The sequence below is a fragment of the Embiotoca jacksoni genome, unplaced genomic scaffold, assembly GCF_022577435.1.
Source record: "Embiotoca jacksoni isolate LCO1_2020_lvr unplaced genomic scaffold, fEmbJac1.0.p SCAF_21, whole genome shotgun sequence".
Taxonomy (NCBI): domain Eukaryota; kingdom Metazoa; phylum Chordata; class Actinopteri; family Embiotocidae; genus Embiotoca; species Embiotoca jacksoni.
Window position 1 is genome coordinate 497,270 of NW_027185352.1, and position 18,505 is coordinate 515,774.

Sequence of the window (18,505 nt, forward strand, 5' to 3'; positions counted from 1 at the left end):
AGCTCGTCCCTGTCCCCAGACCTGAAGGCTGCTTTCTTCTTATTAAGAAGCACCTTCAGGTCACTGGTGATCCACAGCTTGTTGTTGGGGAAGCAGTGTACAGTCCGGGATGGTACGGTGGAGTGTTCACAGAATTTGATGTATTCTGTGATACAGTCCGTCCTGCAGTTGATGTCCTCCCCATGTGGTCCAAACAGCACATCCCAGTCCGTGGACTCAAAGCAGTCCTGCAGGGCATCTTTAGCCTCCTGTGTCCACCTCCTCACAGTCCTGGTGGTTACAGGCTGCCTCTGCACCAGAGGAACATACTTGGGAGTCAGCAGGACCAGGTTGTGGTCTGACCTACCACGGGGGAGAAGGGCAGTAGTACTGTATGCATCCATGGCATTAGCATACAGGAGGTCCAGAGTTTTATTGTTCCGGGTGGGGCAGTTCACATACTGGTGCAAAGTTGGCAGTACTTTATCCAGACTGGTTAAAGTCTCCAGTAACTGACAAAAATGCACCGGGATGCTTAGTCTGAAGTTTAGCCACAGTGGAGTAGATGGTGTCCACTGCTGCCTCTGCGTCAGCTGATGGAGGAATGTAAACAGCGATAACAATGGCGGACGTGAACTCCCTCGGCAAATAATACAGGCGCATCCCCACGGCTAGAAGTTCAATGTCCGGGCTACAGAAACGTTCCTTCACACACACGTGGTCGGGATTACACCACCTCTCGTTCACATAGACTTCAATCCCTCCACCTTTCTTCTTACCGCTCTGAACAACGTCTCCGTCCCCCGAACGGTCCTGAAGCCGGGTACGGCCGCGCTGTGGTCCGGGAGATGTGAGTGCAGCCATGTCTCGGTGAAACACATGATGCTGCACTCCCGGTACTCTCTCTGGGTCTTTACCAGCGCGCCGAGCTCGTCCGTCTTGTTGGTCAACGACCTCACGTTCCCCATTAAAATCGCCGGTACTGATGGTTTGTATTTCCTCCTTTCCGCCTTCAGTTGAGCTCCAGCTCTGTAACCCCGACGTCTTCTCCGAAGTTTGTCCAGGATTTCAGGCCTCGCTCCGGGCAGCAGCAGTAGAGGTCTACTCAGCGCGATCAGCTGATCACGAGAGTAAACAATAACAGAGCCCCCAGCCAGAAACGTGGAAAAATTACGGTCCATTACGGACCGTTAACTTAACACACGTGAAGAGAAGAAAACAACAACTCTGAAGAGAGAAGAAAGAAAGAAAAATACTTAAAACAAAACACACTCAGGGGGAGCTGCTGTAACAGGCTGCCGCTAGTGCAGCGCCACCTTACTAGTGTAGTGTAAGATGTACAGAGTTTCTGCTGTCCTGATGTCGTTGGGGAGCTCATTCTACCATTCAGGAGCCAGGACAGAGGAAGAGGAGAAGGAGGAGGAGAAGGAGAAGCGGAGTGAACGGGCTGGGATGTAAGGTTGGACCACGTCCTGGATGTAGACTGGACCCGATCTGTTTGTAGCACGGTACGCAAGTACCAATGTTTGGAAATGGATGTGGGCAGCTACTAGTAACCAGTGAAGGAGGAGGAGGAGGAGACGGAGGAGGAGGAGGAGGAGCGGAGTAGTGTGAGTGTATTTTGGGAGGTTAAAGACCAGTTGAGCTGCTGCATTCTGGATGAGCTGCAGAGGTCGGATGGTACTAACAGGTAGACCTGCCAGGAGGGAGGTACAGTAGTCTAGATGTGAGATGACCAGAACCTGGACCAGAACCTGGACCATATCCTGGACCATAACCTGGACCAGAACCTGCACCTCCTTCTGAGTAAGAAGAGGACGTCTTCTCCTGATGTTGTGCAGCATGTATCTACAGGAACGTGTTGTTGCAGTGATGTTGGCAGTAAGAGAGAGTTGACTGTCGAGTGTCTCCGAGGTTCTTCACAGTCAGGGTCGGGATAACAGAGTTGTTGAAGGTAGTAGTCAGGTCGAGGGTGGGAGAGTCTTTCCCTGGAAGGAAGAGCAGTTCGGTCTTGTGGAGGTTGATTTTCAGGTGGTGTGAGGACATCCACTGAGAGATGTCAGTCAGACAGGCAGAGATTCATGCTGCTACCTGTGTTTCAGATCTGGAAAAGAGAGGATCAGTTGGGTATCATCAGCATAGCTGTGGTAGGAAAAGACATGCGAGTGAACGACAGAGCCGAGAGAGTCGGTGTAGAGAGAGAAGAGGAGGGGACCCAGGACGGAGCCTTGAGGGACACCAGTAGTGAGAGGACAAGGTTCAGACACAGATCCTCTCCAAGTTACCCGGTAGGTGAGGTCGTTGAGGTAGGATGAGAACAGGGACAGAGCAGAGCCTGAGACACCGAGGTCCTGAAGGAGGAAAGAAGGATCTGGTGGTTCACTGTGTCAAATGCAGCAGAAGGTCTAGAAGGATCAGGACAGAGGACAGAGAGGCTGCTCTAGCAGTGTGAAGCTGCTCAGAGACAGAAGGAGGACCGTCTCTGTTGAGTGGCCTGTTGAAACCAGACTGGTGGTCAAGAAGGTTATTATGGTGGAGATAGGAAGACAGTTGGTTAAAGATAGCTCGCTCCAGAGTTTTAGAAAGAAAGGGAAGAAGAGAGACGGTCTGTAGTTGTTTACTTCAGACGGGTTGAGGGGGGGTTTCTTCAGGAGAGGATTCACTCTCTCCTTCAGAGAGTTCAGGAAACAGACCGTTGACAGAGAAGAGTTGATGAGATGGAGAGAAAAGGAAGAAGGTCTGGAGCAATAGACTGGAGAATGTGACATGGGATGGGGGGTGGGGGGGGGTGGAGGTTACCAAGGTAACAACTTGATTGGGAGACGAGGGGGTGAAAGAGGAAAGTGAAGGGGATGAAGATGAATCAGGAATTATCTCCTGTATCAGGAATGATCTCCTGTAACAGGAATGATCTCCTGTATCTGGAATGATCTCCTGTATCTGGAATGATCTCCTGTATCTGTCCTTGTGACAGCAGCTGGAGGAATCTTTTGGAGAACGTCCTCCTCTGTCCCTGCAGCAGGTGGAGAGGGTGGTCAGGATTATCCAATATGGATAATAGTTTGTTCAGCGTCCTCCTCTCCACCACCTTTTCCAGACTGTCCAGTTTGTAGCCGATGATGGAGCCGGCCTTCTTAACCAGTTTGTTAAGTCTGTTGGTGTCTCCGGCTCCAATGCTGCCCCCCCAGTTTGTATTTCTTTGTGTATTTCTGTGTCTATTTCTGTGTGTTACTGTGCGTGTTTCTGTGCGTGTTACTGTGCGTGTTTCTGTGCGTGTTACTGTGCGTGTTTCTGTGCGTGCTACTGTGTGTTTCTGTGTGTGTTACTGTGCGTGTTTCTGTGCGTATTGCTGTGCGTGTTACTGTGCGTTTTTCTGTGCGTGTTACTGTGTGTTTCTGTGTTACTGTGTTTTTGTGTCTGTTACTGTGTGTTTTTGTGTGTGTTACTGTGTGTGTTACTGTGTGTTTCTGTGTTACTGTGGTTCTGTGTGTGTTACTGTGTGTTTCTGTGTTACTGTGTTACTGTGCGTGTTTCTGTGCGTGTTTCTGTGTGTTTTACTGTGTGTTTCTGTGTTACTGTGTTTTTGTGTCTGTTACTGTGTGTTTCTGTGTTACTGTGTTTCTGTGTTACTGTGTTTCTGTGCGTGTTTCTGTGCGTGTTTCTGTGTGTGTTTCTGTGCGTGTTACTGTGCGTGTTTCTGTGTGTGTTTCTGCGCGTGTTTCTGTGCGTGTTTCTGTGTGTGTTACTGTGTGTTTCTGTGTTACTGTGTTTCTGTGTGTGTGTTACTGTGTGTTTCTGTGTTACTGTGTGTTTTACTGTGTGTTTCTGTGTTACTGTGTTTCTGTGTGTGTTACTGTGTGTTTCTGTGTAACTGTGTGTTTTACTGTGTGTTTCTGTGTTTCTGTGCGTGTTACTGTGTGTTTCTGTGTTACTGTGTTTCTGTGTGTGTTACTGTGTGTTTCTGTGTTACTGTGTTTCTGTGTGTGTTACTGTGTGTTTCTGTGGTACTGTGTTTCTGTGTGTGTTACTGTGTGTTTCTATGTTTCTGTGTGTGTTACTGTGTGTTTCTGTGTTACTGTGTTTCTGTGTGTGTTACTGTGTGTTTCTGTGTGTGTTACTGTGTGTTTTTGTGTTACTGTGTGTTTTTGTGTCTGTTACTGTGTGTTTCTGTGTTACTGTGTTTCTGTGTTACTGTGTGTTTTTGTGTCTGTTACTGTGTGTTTCTGTGTTACTGTGTTTCTGTGTTACCGTGTTTCTGTGCGTGTTTCTGTGCGTGTTTCTGTGCGTGTTTCTGCGCGTGTTTCTGTGCGTGTTTCTGTGCGTGTTACTGTGCGTGTTACTGTGCGTGTTTCTGTGCGTGTTTCTGTGCGTGTTACTGTGTTACTGTGTGTTTTACTGTGTGTTTCTGTGTTACTGTGTTTCTGTGTGTGTTACTGTGTGTTTCTGTGTAACTGTGTGTTTTACTGTGTGTTTCTGTGTTACTGTGTTTCTGTGTGTTTTACTGTGTGTTTCTGTGTTACTGTGTTTCTGTGTGTTTTACTGTGTGTTTCTGTGTTACTGTGTTTCTGTGTTACTGTGTTTCTGTGCGTGTTACTGTGTGTTTCTGTGTTACTGTGTTTCTGTGTGTGTTACTGTGTGTTTCTGTGTTACTGTGTTTCTGTGTGTGTTACTGTGTGTTTCTATGTTTCTGTGTGTGTTACTGTGTGTTTCTGTGTTACTGTGTTTCTGTGTGTGTTACTGTGTGTTTCTGTGTTACTGTGTTTCTGTGCGTGTTACTGTGTGTTTCTGTGTTACTGTGTTTCTGTGTGTTTTACTGTGTGTTTCTGTGTTACTGTGTTTCTGTGCGTGTTACTGTGTGTTTCTGTGTTACTGTGGTTCTGTGTGTGTTACTGTGTGTTTCTGTGTTACTGTGTTTCTGTGTGTGTTACTGTGTGTTTCTATGTTTCTGTGTGTGTTACTGTGTGTTTCTGTGTTACTGTGTTTCTGTGTGTGTTACTGTGTGTTACTGTGTTTCTGTGTGTGTTACTGTGTGTTACTGTGTGTTTCTGTGTGTTACTGTGTTTATATTTGTTTCTGTGTGTTGATAATGCCACTGATTCCATGACCTTCTTCTCGTGTCTGAACCTTCTGAATTCTTCAGCTCCCTGACAGGATATGGATTTATTCGTAAAAATTTGGACTGAACTCTTGTCGATGCATCTTTCTGGAGGATTTTCACAGACTTCCCATCTTTGCATTGACTTCACATGAATCCCACGTCCTGAAACTCCTCTTCACATCTAGTCTGCACAGCCCCAACACCTCTTTCTCATATTATCTTTCACTCTCTAGCAGATCCACTGCTCTTTTAATGAATGTTTGCCATGTTAGTATGTTTGTGCCTCAATTGTGAGAGCGCAGCATGGCATGCTGAGTTTAAAAAAAGACGTCTGCAAAATAAAGAGTGAGAAATAACAGCCTCTCTCAGTTTTTACTTTTCTCCCACCAGTGAAATTTCTTCACTTTATTAGCTAATAAGTTTCAAGCAGCTGCTTGAAACTGTCTCTCAGTAAAGAATTCAACACACCACTGGATCTCATTTATTATAGATGAGTTATAGAGATCAGAACTTCAACACAAATTTTACTGTTCACGATCAGCTGACTGTCTTCGGTCAACACTTTGAAATAAATGTGTTATATGAATAAACTGTTGATCTCTGAAGAGACGAAGAGAGTTTAAAATAATAGAATCTGTCGTCACCTATCAGGGCAGTGCAGTGGTTAGCATTTTCGCCTCACAGCAAAAAGGTTCTGGTTTCCAATCCTGGCCTGGGCCTTCCTGTGTGAGTCTGCATGTTCTCCGTGTGCCTGCGTGGGTTCTCTCGGTTCTCCAGCTTCCTCCCACCATCCAGAAACATGCTACCAGGTTAACTGGTGGTTCTACAAATGTCACTTTGATGTGAATTCAATTCAATTCAATTTTATTTATATAGCGCCAAATCACAACGTAGGTTATTTCATGGCACTTAACACGTTAAAGTCTTTACAGCAGAACTTTACAATATTATACAGAGAAACTAACAATTCAACAATTCAACAATTCCCACATAAGCTCGGAGGGGAAAAAAAACTCCTCTTTAAGGGAGAAAAACCTCCAACAGATGGAAGAAAAACTCCCTTTAACAGGAAGAAACCTTCAACAGAACCAGGATCAGAGGTGGGCGGAGCATCTGTTAACAGAACCAGACTCAGAGGTGGGCGGAGCATCTGTTAACAGAACCAGGATCAGAGGTGGGCGGAGCATCTGTTAACAGAACCAGGCTCAGAGGTGGGCGGAGCATCTGTTAACAGAACCAGGATCAGAGGTGGGCGGAGCATCTGTTAACAGAACCAGGATCAGAGGTGGGCGGAGCATCTGTTAACAGAACCAGGATCAGAGGTGGGCGGCCATCTGCCTCGACTGGTTGGGGTGAGAGGAGAGCAGAGAGAGAAAAGGACAGCATAGAGATAGAAGAGAAGAACTGTTGGTGGAGACGACAATCACAGAGCAGAGACATGCAGCTCCATGACGGGACATCTGGAAAAGAAAGAACAGAAACTACACGAGTGAAGGAACTGAATGGAGACAACAGATAATAAGAAGAAACTATGGGAGAGAAGAAGATGGTGAGGTATGAGTCAGTTAAAGAGTAGGAGGAAAGAAAAGAAGCTCAGCATGTAACGAGGTCCTCCAGCAGCCTCGGCCTATAACAGCATAACTAAGGGTTGGTTCAGGTCTACCTGAGCCAGCCCTAACTATAGGCTTTATCAAGAAGGAACGTTTTGAGTCTAATCTTAAAGCTAGAGAGGGTTTCTGCCCCTCCAACACAAACTGGGAGCTGGTTCCACAGGGGAGGAGCCTGAAAACTGAAGCTCCGCCTCCCATTCTACTTCTGGAAACTCTAGGAACCACAAGTAGACCAGCGTACTGAGAGAGAAGTGCTCTGCTAGGATTATATGGTTATATACGATCTCTAAGATATGATGGAGCCTGGTCATGTAGAGCTTTGAATTTAGAAGCAGAAAGTTTTTGGTCATCCAGGCCTTTATGTCTTTTAGACAGGCTTCAAGTTTTACTAACTGATTAGTTTCATCTGGTTTTATAGAAAGATATAGCTGAGTGTCATCTGTATAACAATGGAAGTTGATGCAGTGCTTCCTGATGACATCTCCTAATGGAAGCATGTACAAAGTAAAAAGTATTGGGCCCAACACTGAGCCTTGTGGAACTCCATAACTAACTCTTGTTTGTCTGGAAGACTCATTGTTGACATGGACAAACTGGAATCTATCTGATAAGTAGGATTTGAACCAGTCTAATGCAGTTCCTTTAATCCTCGAAACATCTTCTAATCTCTGTAATAAGATCGTATGATCAATCGTATCAAAAGCAGCGCTGAGGTCCAGAAGAACAAGTACAGAGACGAGTCCATTATCTGAGGCTAATAAAAGGTCGTTAGTAACTTTCACCAGAGCTGTTTCTGTGCTATGATGAACTCTAAAGACTGAACATCTTCAAACAGATCATTCCTTTGTAAATGATCAAAAAGTTGATTTGCAACAACTTTTTCAAGGATTTTAGAAATAAACGTCAGGTTGTAAATTGGTCTGTAGTTTCCTAAAACAGCTGATCAAGAGTCGTCTTTTTAAGTAAAGGTTTAATTACAGCCACTTTAAAAGCCTGCGGTACATAGCCAGTTACAATAGATAGGTTGATCTGATCTAATATGGAAGTATTAATTAAAGGGAAGACTTCCTTCAAAAGTTTAGTTGGGATGAGATCTAACAGACAGCTGGAGGATCCAGATGAAGAAATAATTCTAGTTAACTCAGAGAGCTCAACAGGAGAGAAATGTTCCAAGTTTACATCTGGTCCTACAGTTGCTTTCAGGGCTGCTGTTGCTTAGCAACACATCAGTGATGGTGTCAGGAAGGGTCGGCCTGATTCTCTCCCTGATAGTAAGAATTTTATTAGTAAAGAAGTTAATGAAGTCATTACTGCTGAGAGCTGAAGGAATAGAGGACTCAACAGAACTGGGACTCTGTCAGCCTGCTACAGTGATGAAAAGAAACCTGGGGTTGTTCTTGTTGTCCTCTATTAATGATGAATAATATAAAGTTCTGGCCTTACAAAGAGCTTTCTTATATAATATTAGACTATCCTTCCATGCAGGTGAAATTCTTCTAAATTAGTGGAACTCCATTTCCTTTCCATCTTTCTAGTCGCTGCCTAGCAGAGCGTAGTTCTGAGTTGTACCACGGAGACAACTTCCTCTGGTTCATGACTCTCTTCTTCAGAGGGGCGACATCATCTAGAGTTGTAGCAGAGATACTGCAGTGTTTTCTACCAGATGATCCACTTGTGTGGGACTAAGATCAACGTAGATGTCTTCCACTGCTTTAACACACGGCATCGAAGAGGATAAACATGTAACTGCTTCCTTAAACTTGGCCACGACATCATCTGACAGACATCTACTGTAGTGGGATTTATTCCCACATGCTGTGTAGTCCATTATTGGAACTTCAGATGTTAATAAGAAGTGGTCTGACAAAACAGGGTTTGGAGGAAATACTATTACATTTTCAGTTTCCATCCCATACGACAGAACCAGATGGAGAGTGTGGTTACCACGGTGACGGGGTTTATTTACATTCTTAGAAAAGCCTATAGAATCTAACAAATTTTTTTTATTAATCCCCGAGGGGAAATTTCTTCGCTACAGCAGGGGGGCTCTCAGGGGGGAGCTGCTGCAGCAGGCTGCCACGGCGCCAGGTAACCTGACCTGAGGTGCATGTTTTTGGATGATGGGAGGATGCCGGAGAACCCGGAGAGAACCCACGCAAGCACAGGGAGAACATGCAAACTCCTCACAGAAAGGCCCAGGACCGGATTCGAACCTGTAACCTTTTTGCTGTGAGGCGACAATGCTAACCACTGCACCACCGTGCCACCCTTAATGAGCTGAAAGTAGAACTGAGGCTGTCGTTGTCCACGTCAACATGAATGTTAAAGTCTCCCACTATCATCACTTTATCTGAACTCAGCACTAAATCTGATCAAAAGTCAGAATTCAGTTAGAAACTCTGAATAAGGACCAGGTGGGAGATAAACAACAACAATACAATCTGTTTCTCTGCTTTCCAGTTTGGGTGAGAGACTAAGAGTCAGACTCTCAAATGATTTATAACTAAGTTTAGGCTTTGGATTAATTGATCAACTTGAGTGGAAGATTGCTGCCACTCCTCCTCCTCCTCCTCCTCTTCCTCCTCCTCCTGAATCTCTAGGAATATGATAATGAATATGACTGGGAGGAGTTGCTTCATTAATACTAACATATTCTTCCTGTTGCAGCCAGGTCTCTGTGAGACAGAGTAAATCAATCTGATGATCAGTTATTAAGTCATTTACTAACAGAGATTTAGACCAGAGAGATCTCATATTTAATAATCCGCTTTTAATTGTCAGATTTCTTTGATCCATTAATTTGGTAGGATCCATTTTTATTACATTTTTATTGATAGATCTTTTCTTGAGTTTTTTAAATATAGGTGGTCTGGGTACAGACACAACCTCTACAGGATGTTGAAGGTTTTGGGTGAGTGACAGCTCTAAAGAAGCTGCAGAGGAGCTGTAAGACTGCAGCTCTGCGTCCTGACCTCAACCCTGGATGTCAGGTTTTAGGGCTGTTAAGAGACATGGCCATGTTTCTAGAAAGAAGAGCTGCACCATCCTAAGTAGGATGGATGCCGTCTCTCCGGATCAGACCAGGTTTCCCCCAGAAAGTATTCCAGTTGTTAATGAAGCCCACGTTGTTAGCGGGACATCACCTCGACAACCAGCGGTGAAGTGAAGATGTACGGCTAAACATATCATCACTGGTCCGGTTAGGAAGGAGTCCAGAGAAAACTCACTGTAAGTTCCTGGGAAACTAACCCGTGGGAGGAAAAGCACTTCCTGTGTGTTGTGACTGTGGTGATGGAAGAAAAACACTTTAAGGTGAATTAAACATGATGAGAACTGACTGACAAGGTGGAGGCAAAAACTAAATAAATCAAATATTTATTCTCTACCAACTGGTCAGCTCACGAAGGAGAGAGGGTTCATGGGAAACATAAAGCTGCCCAGTACATCCTGTTTGACCAGGCCAGAGTGGGCGGAGTCAAAGGCCTGTAGCTCTGACATCACATGCATCAGGTAGAAGAACACGCAAAGGTACATTCATTTTATATCAGAGACAAAATCCGACCGGTTCATCTTCCTCTTCTCAACAAGGACAGGAAGTGAGTCATCCACAGTTGCAGTTGCCATGGAGAACATCCCAGTGCAGTTAGAGGATGGGGAGAGCAGAGTCAGACGCCGACGCCTTTCCCGCAAATTAGCTGTGATCAACACATGAACTCAGGAGCTGATTTTATATTTATTTTTATTCAAATATAATTTAATATTTAAATATTTAAAATATTTGTATTTATTTATAACTTATTTTAAACTATAAAATTTGTTTCAGATGGTTCATAGTGAAGATGGTGCTGTTGGTTCACTGAACATCTGATTTGGTGTTTCACATTTAAACACGGGATCCAAAAGCTCTTCCAACTTTTTCTTGGTTCCACTTTAGGTTCAACAGACGAATGAATGGATGATTTATTCTAAACATGAAAGGAAGTAACAAAAACATAAAGACAAAAAAAATACATGAAATATCAAATCAAATGTCAGCATGAACAAATCTCGGGATGAGTAAGTAGATGAGATGAACAAAGCTTAACTTACATAATTAATGCCTCCACTAACAAAACAGGACTCTAATGTCATAATAAAGACAGTTAGTAACATGAAACAAATAAAATGAAACAACAGGTGGAATTAAAGGTTCATTTCCATCTACAAAGCCTCTCTGTCCTCTCTGTGTTTGAAGGGAACAGAGGCTCTGCAGGCCAAAGGGGCGGAGTTACATAGCTTCCTGGGACAGCCCATTAAGGGATGGGAGGATGTCAGGTGGAGTTACTTCTTTTCAAACTGTTGATTTAAACTTACAGTGGAAGTCAAAGATCAGCTGGTGTGGCTGCAGACTCGTCTCCTTCTACTTCCTGTCACTCATACCCTCGAACCCTCAGTCATCCATACCGCACCTGGTGAAGACCGGATCATGAAGTCACCAAAGTCCAGCTGAGCCAAGAACAGCTGGCATAAAGTGAAGTCTGTGTTATTGGGACTGTTGTGATTCTACAAGCTGGAAACAAGCAGAGAGGACGATTAAATAAACAGAACAGGTTCATCATATAGTAGAAAGAATATAGAAATATAGAACAGTGACCTCTGATGAGGAGAACAGAGGTCATGGACACATGGACAGAGGGGGAGAGGGGTGTGTGTGTGTGTGTGTGTGTGTGTGTGTGTGTGTGTGTGTGTGTGTGTGTGTGTGTGTGTGTGCGTGTGCGTGTGCGTGTGTGTGTGTCCTATGCGCTAAAACCAATTATATGAAAATGAACCTGTCACACACAATTCTCTGGAGCTGCATCAAAACAGTTGAGCAGCTTGTTGGATGTGACTGCAGGCCTGAAGTTTGAAAAGTCAATTATCTGTCTCTCATCCAGGAACAAAGGTTGACCACAAACTTAGTGTTGGAGACGTCGTCCTTCTCCACATCTCGTCCACACAACTCACCGCAGGGCACACTGGAAATAGTTTTGGTGTGTGTGCAACACATTGTATACAGAAATATTCAAAAAGAATTACAGCTTATTAGAGCTGCAGAGCTGTAATAATGTGTGTATTTGAATGTGTGTGACAGAATTTATGAACATTATAAGTGGCATTAACAAAATGTTGTTTTCACAGCGGAGCTAAGAACTCAAACACAAATCTGTTTCCAAAACAGTAGTGACACTTTAATGTAAATAATAACTGAATGTGATGAAATGTGTTTCGAGTTCTCCAAAAAGACTCGATGAGATCTGCTGACTGAGTCTAACTGTGAAAATAGTTTATGGTTTTCGCCAAAAGAGTTTGAGATTGAATAAATGGGTTCAGGCTGCAGAGTGTTTGGTTCAGATGATGGAGTTTAGTGTTTTAGTGATTCAGAAAAACTGTAAAAACAGAATGTGATGATTTACAAATCATCACATTCTGTAAATAAACTCCTATTTAATAGAAAATAGACCAAAGACAACGTATCAAATGTAGAAACTGAGATATTTTATTTTTTTATAAAAATATAATCTCATTTTGAATCTGATGTCAGCAACACGTCTCTATAAAGTTGTTCCAGGATCATGTTCACCACTGAGCTGCGTCAACTCTTCTTTTAACAACACTCTGGAAACCATTGGGAACTGAGGAGACCAGTTTCTGGAGTTTTGAAAGTGAAATGTGGTCCCATTCTTGCCTGATAGAGGATTCCAGCTGCTCAACAGTTCAGGGTCTCCTTTGTTGTATTGTTCATGTCCTGATGCTCCAGATGTTTTCAATGATTGACAGGTCTGGACTGCAGGAGGCCAGTTTATCAGCGGACTCTTCTACTAGAGAGCCATGCTGTTGGAATACGTGCAGAATGTGGTTGGACGTTGTTCTGCTGAAATAAACAAGACCTTCTCTGAAAGAGACGTTGTCTGGATGGCAGCATATGTTGCTCCAAAACCTGAATATATCATCAAAAGCAGCTGTAATAGTTAGTTTATCATATTATGTCTTGAGCAGCGACAGGAAAACGGCGTGAAAGATGCGGCTCGTTGTGATGAACCTACAGAAATATGTGACTCACATATGTTTCTGTAGGTTCAGGTCTCTGCTTCACACAGACTTTCAGCTCAAGGATAAGCTGTAGGAAAACACCTGTAATGTTCAGCTTGTGTCTCTGGGCTCTCATTGAGTTGTTCTCAACCACAGCAGGAAAAGCTCTACGAAGCCGTTGTGACAGTGTACATGGTGACCCAGGCACAGCATTTAGAGCTACAGCGCCTGATATGTCTGCCAGGAGTGAAACAAAGAATGAATATTGTCCTTACTTTCCTCAGGAGGATACGAGCTGGACTCCAAATGAAGGATAATGATGCTCCAAGACCACCGGATGTGTAAATTAACATTCTAACTGTCATCTTAAACAGTGACGACATGTCAGTTGTTTCTGCTGCTGCCAAATGGCCAAAAGAGAGTTAATTATACATAGAGAATAAAATCCATGATGGATTTGGCATTGGTACAAATTTTACTGGTTCCAGATTTGAGGAAATAGTTCTGACCCCTGGGCCTGCAGGTCAAAGGTCGAAGCAGGAAGCTGCTCTGTACGCTGTGAGGGTCGTAATTTATCTCTTCTCTTCCAAAGTATTAATAAGCAGGTGGTTTGTCACCAACCTGTCTCGTTGTCTGACTTTGTCTTGACCTGTTGGACATCTCTGAAGCATGTTGGTGGTTTCCCAAATCCCAGTAGTTGGTCAGGATAATGAGATTAACAGGATTTAGAAAACCTTCATCACAGCTGGTTAAAAAATGCTGTGATGGAGCACTCGATGCTTGTTGACAGGAAATGAACTGAAGTAACATTGCAGACTCCTCCTCACTAACCAGCTGGTCTTCATGTGTGCATCTCCTTGCATGTTACTGCACATATCTGTTGTAACAAACCAGCGACCATCAGTGATGTCATCAACCATCAGTGATGTCATCCACCATCAGTGATGTCATCGTTGGTTTGTGAACATTATGAATCCTCCAGTTCAGATTCTGTCCGTCACCATCTTGTTAGTTCGGAGCGGTTTGGAGCAGGAAGTGACCATATTTGGACAAGCTGGGGGCGGAGCCAGCGGTGGATATGTGTTTTATATCCAGTCTGTAGTTTTATAACCAGTCTGTGTTTTATATCCAGACTGTAGTTTTATATCCATTCTGTGTTTTATATCCAGTCTGTGTTTTATATCCAGTCTGTAGTTGTATATCCAGTCTGTAGTTTTATATCCAGTCTATGTTTTAAATCCAGTCTGTAGTTTTATATCCAGTCTGTAGTTTTATATCCAGTCTGTGTTTTATATCCAGTCTGTAGTTTTATATACAGTCTGTGTTTTATATCCAGTCTGTAGTTTTATATCCAGTCTATGTTTTATATCCAGTCTGTAGTTTTATATCCAGTCTGTGTTTTATATCCATTCTGTGTTTTATATCCAGTCTGTGTTTTATATCCAGTCTGTGTTTTATATCCAGTCTGTAGTTGTATATCCAGTCTGTAGTTTTATATCCAGTCTGTGTTTTATATCCAGTCTGTGTTTTATATCCATTCTGTGTTTTATATCCAGTCTGTGTTTTATATCCAGTCTGTAGTTGTATATCCAGTCTGTGTTGTATATCCAGTCTGTGTTTTATATCCAGACTGTAGTTTTATATCCATTCTGTGTTTTATATCCAGTCTGTGTTTTATATCCAGTCTGTAAGTTTATATCCAGTCTGTGTTGTATATCCAGTCTGTGTTTTATATCCAGACTGTAGTTTTATATCCATTCTGTGTTTTATATCCAGTCTGTGTTTTATATCCAGTCTGTAGTTGTATATCCAGTCTGTAGTTTTATATCCAGTCTATGTTTTAAATCCAGTCTGTAGTTTTATATCCAGTCTGTAGTTTTATATCCAGTCTGTGTTTTATATCCAGTCTGTAGTTTTATATACAGTCTGTGTTTTATATCCAGTCTGTAGTTTTATATCCAGTCTATGTTTTATATCCAGTCTGTAGTTTTATATCCAGTCTGTGTTTTATATCCATTCTGTGTTTTATATCCAGTCTGTGTTTTATATCCAGTCTGTGTTTTATATCCAGTCTGTAGTTGTATATCCAGTCTGTAGTTTTATATCCAGTCTGTGTTTTATATCCAGTCTGTGTTTTATATCCAGTCTGTGTTTTATATCCATTCTGTGTTTTATATCCAGTCTGTGTTTTATATCCAGTCTGTAGTTGTATATCCAGTCTGTGTTGTATATCCAGTCTGTGTTTTATATCCAGACTGTAGTTTTATATCCAGACTGTAGTTTTATATCCATTCTGTGTTTTATATCCAGTCTGTGTTTTATATCCAGTCTGTAAGTTTATATCCAGTCTGTGTTGTATATCCAGTCTGTGTTTTATATCCAGACTGTAGTTTTATATCCATTCTGTGTTTTATATCCAGTCTGTGTTTTATATCCAGTCTGTGTTTTATATCCAGTCTGTAGTTGTAAATCCAGTCTGTGTTGTATATCCAGTCTGTGTTTTATATCCAGTCTGTTGTTTTATATCCAGTCTGTGTTTTATATCCAGTCTGTAGTTGTATATCCAGTCTGTAGTTGTATATCCAGTCTGTGTTTTATATCCAGTCTGTGTTTTATATCCAGTCTGTGTTTTATATCCAGTCTGTAGTTGTATATCCAGTCTGTAGTTGTATATCCAGTCTGTGTTTTATATCCAGTCTGTGTTTTATATCCAGTCTGTTGTTTTATATCCAGTCTGTGTTTTATATCCAGTCTGTAGTTGTATATCCAGTCTGTAGTTGTATATCCAGTCTGTGTTTTATATCCAGTCTGTGTTTTATATCCAGTCTGTAGTTGTATATCCAGTCTGTAGTTGTATATCCAGTCTGTGTTTTATATCCAGTCTGTGTTTTATATCCAGTCTGTGTTTCATATCCAGTCTGTAGTTTTATATCCAGTCTGTGTTTTATATCCAGTCTGTAGTTTTATATCCAGTCTGTGTTTTATATCCAGTCTGTAGTTTTATATCCAGTCTGTGTTTTATATCCAGTCTGTGTTTTATATCCAGTCTGTGTTGTATGTCCAGTCTGTAGTTTTATATCCAGTCTGTGTTTTATATCCAGTCTGTAGTTTTATATCCAGTCTGTGTTTTATATCCAGTCTGTGTTTTATATCCAGTCTGTGTTTTATATCCAGTCTGTAGTTGTATATCCATTCTGTGTTTTATATCCAGTCTGTGTTTTGTATCCAGTCTGTGTTTTATATCCAGTCTGTGTTGTATATCCAGTCTGTGTTTTATATCCAGTCTGTGTTTTATATCCAGTCTGTAGTTGTATATCCATTCTGTGTTTTATATCCAGTCTGTGTTTTATATCCAGTCTGTGTTTTATATTCAGTCTGTGTTTTATATCCAGTCTGTGTTGTATATCCAGTCTGTGTTTTATATCCATTCTGTGTTTTATATCCAGTCTGTGTTTTATATCCAGTCTGTAGTTTTATATCCAGTCTGTGTTTTATATCCAGTCTGTGTTTTATATCCAGTCTGTGTTTTATATCCAGTCTGTGTTTTATATCCAGTCTGTGATTTATATCCAATCTGTGTTTTATATCCAGTCTGTGTTTTATATCCAGTCTGTAGTTGTATATCCATTGTGTTTTATATCCAGTCTGTGTTTTATATCCAGTCTGTAGTTGTATGTCCATTCTGTGTTTTATATCCAGTCTGTAAGTTTATATCCAGTCTGTGTTGTATATCCAGTCTGTGTTTTATATCCAGACTGTAGTTTTATATCCATTCTGTGTTTTATATCCAGTCTGTGTTTTATATCCAGTCTGTAGTTGTATATCCAGTCTGTAGTTTTATATCCAGTCTATGTTTTAAATCCAGTCTGTAGTTTTATATCCAGTCTGTAGTTTTATATCCAGTCTGTGTTTTATATCCAGTCTGTAGTTTTATATACAGTCTGTGTTTTATATCCAGTCTGTAGTTTTATATCCAGTCTATGTTTTATATCCAGTCTGTAGTTTTATATCCAGTCTGTGTTTTATATCCATTCTGTGTTTTATATCCAGTCTGTGTTTTATATCCAGTCTGTGTTTTATATCCAGTCTGTAGTTGTATATCCAGTCTGTAGTTTTATATCCAGTCTGTGTTTTATATCCAGTCTGTGTTTTATATCCAGTCTGTGTTTTATATCCATTCTGTGTTTTATATCCAGTCTGTGTTTTATATCCAGTCTGTAGTTGTATATCCAGTCTGTGTTGTATATCCAGTCTGTGTTTTATATCCAGACTGTAGTTTTATATCCATTCTGTGTTTTATATCCAGTCTGTGTTTTATATCCAGTCTGTAAGTTTATATCCAGTCTGTGTTGTATATCCAGTCTGTGTTTTATATCCAGACTGTAGTTTTATATCCATTCTGTGTTTTATATCCAGTCTGTGTTTTATATCCAGTCTGTGTTTTATATCCAGTCTGTAGTTGTAAATCCAGTCTGTGTTGTATATCCAGTCTGTGTTTTATATCCAGTCTGTTGTTTTATATCCAGTCTGTGTTTTATATCCAGTCTGTAGTTGTATATCCAGTCTGTAGTTGTATATCCAGTCTGTGTTTTATATCCAGTCTGTGTTTTATATCCAGTCTGTGTTTTATATCCAGTCTGTGTTTTATATCCAGTCTGTAGTTGTATATCCAGTCTGTAGTTGTATATCCAGTCTGTGTTTTATATCCAGTCTGTGTTTTATATCCAGTCTGTTGTTTTATATCCAGTCTGTGTTTTATATCCAGTCTGTAGTTGTATATCCAGTCTGTAGTTGTATATCCAGTCTGTGTTTTATATCCAGTCTGTGTTTTATATCCAGTCTGTAGTTGTATATCCAGTCTGTAGTTGTATATCCAGTCTGTGTTTTATATCCAGTCTGTGTTTTATATCCAGTCTGTGTTTCATATCCAGTCTGTAGTTTTATATCCAGTCTGTGTTTTATATCCAGTCTGTAGTTTTATATCCAGTCTGTGTTTTATATCCAGTCTGTGTTTTATATCCAGTCTGTAGTTTTATATCCAGTCTGTGTTTTATATCCAGTCTGTGTTTTATATCCAGTCTGTGTTGTATGTCCAGTCTGTAGTTTTATATCCAGTCTGTGTTTTATATCCAGTCTGTAGTTTTATATCCAGTCTGTGTTTTATATCCAGTCTGTGTTTTATATCCAGTCTGTGTTTTATATCCAGTCTGTAGTTGTATATCCATTCTGTGTTTTATATCCAGTCTGTGTTTTATATCCAGTCTGTAGTTGTATATCCAGTCTGTAGTTGTATATCCAGTCTGTGTTTTATATCCAGTCTGTGTTTTATATCCAGTCTGTGTTTCATATCCAGTCTGTAGTTTTATATCCAGTCTGTGTTTTATATCCAGTCTGTAGTTTTATATCCAGTCTGTGTTTTATATCCAGTCTGTAGTTTTATATCCAGTCTGTGTTTTATATCCAGTCTGTGTTTTATATCCAGTCTGTGTTGTATGTCCAGTCTGTAGTTTTATATCCAGTCTGTGTTTTATATCCAGTCTGTAGTTTTATATCCAGTCTGTGTTTTATATCCAGTCTGTGTTTTATATCCAGTCTGTGTTTTATATCCAGTCTGTAGTTGTATATCCATTCTGTGTTTTATATCCAGTCTGTGTTTTGTATCCAGTCTGTGTTTTATATCCAGTCTGTGTTGTATATCCAGTCTGTGTTTTATATCCAGTCTGTGTTTTATATCCAGTCTGTAGTTGTATATCCATTCTGTGTTTTATAT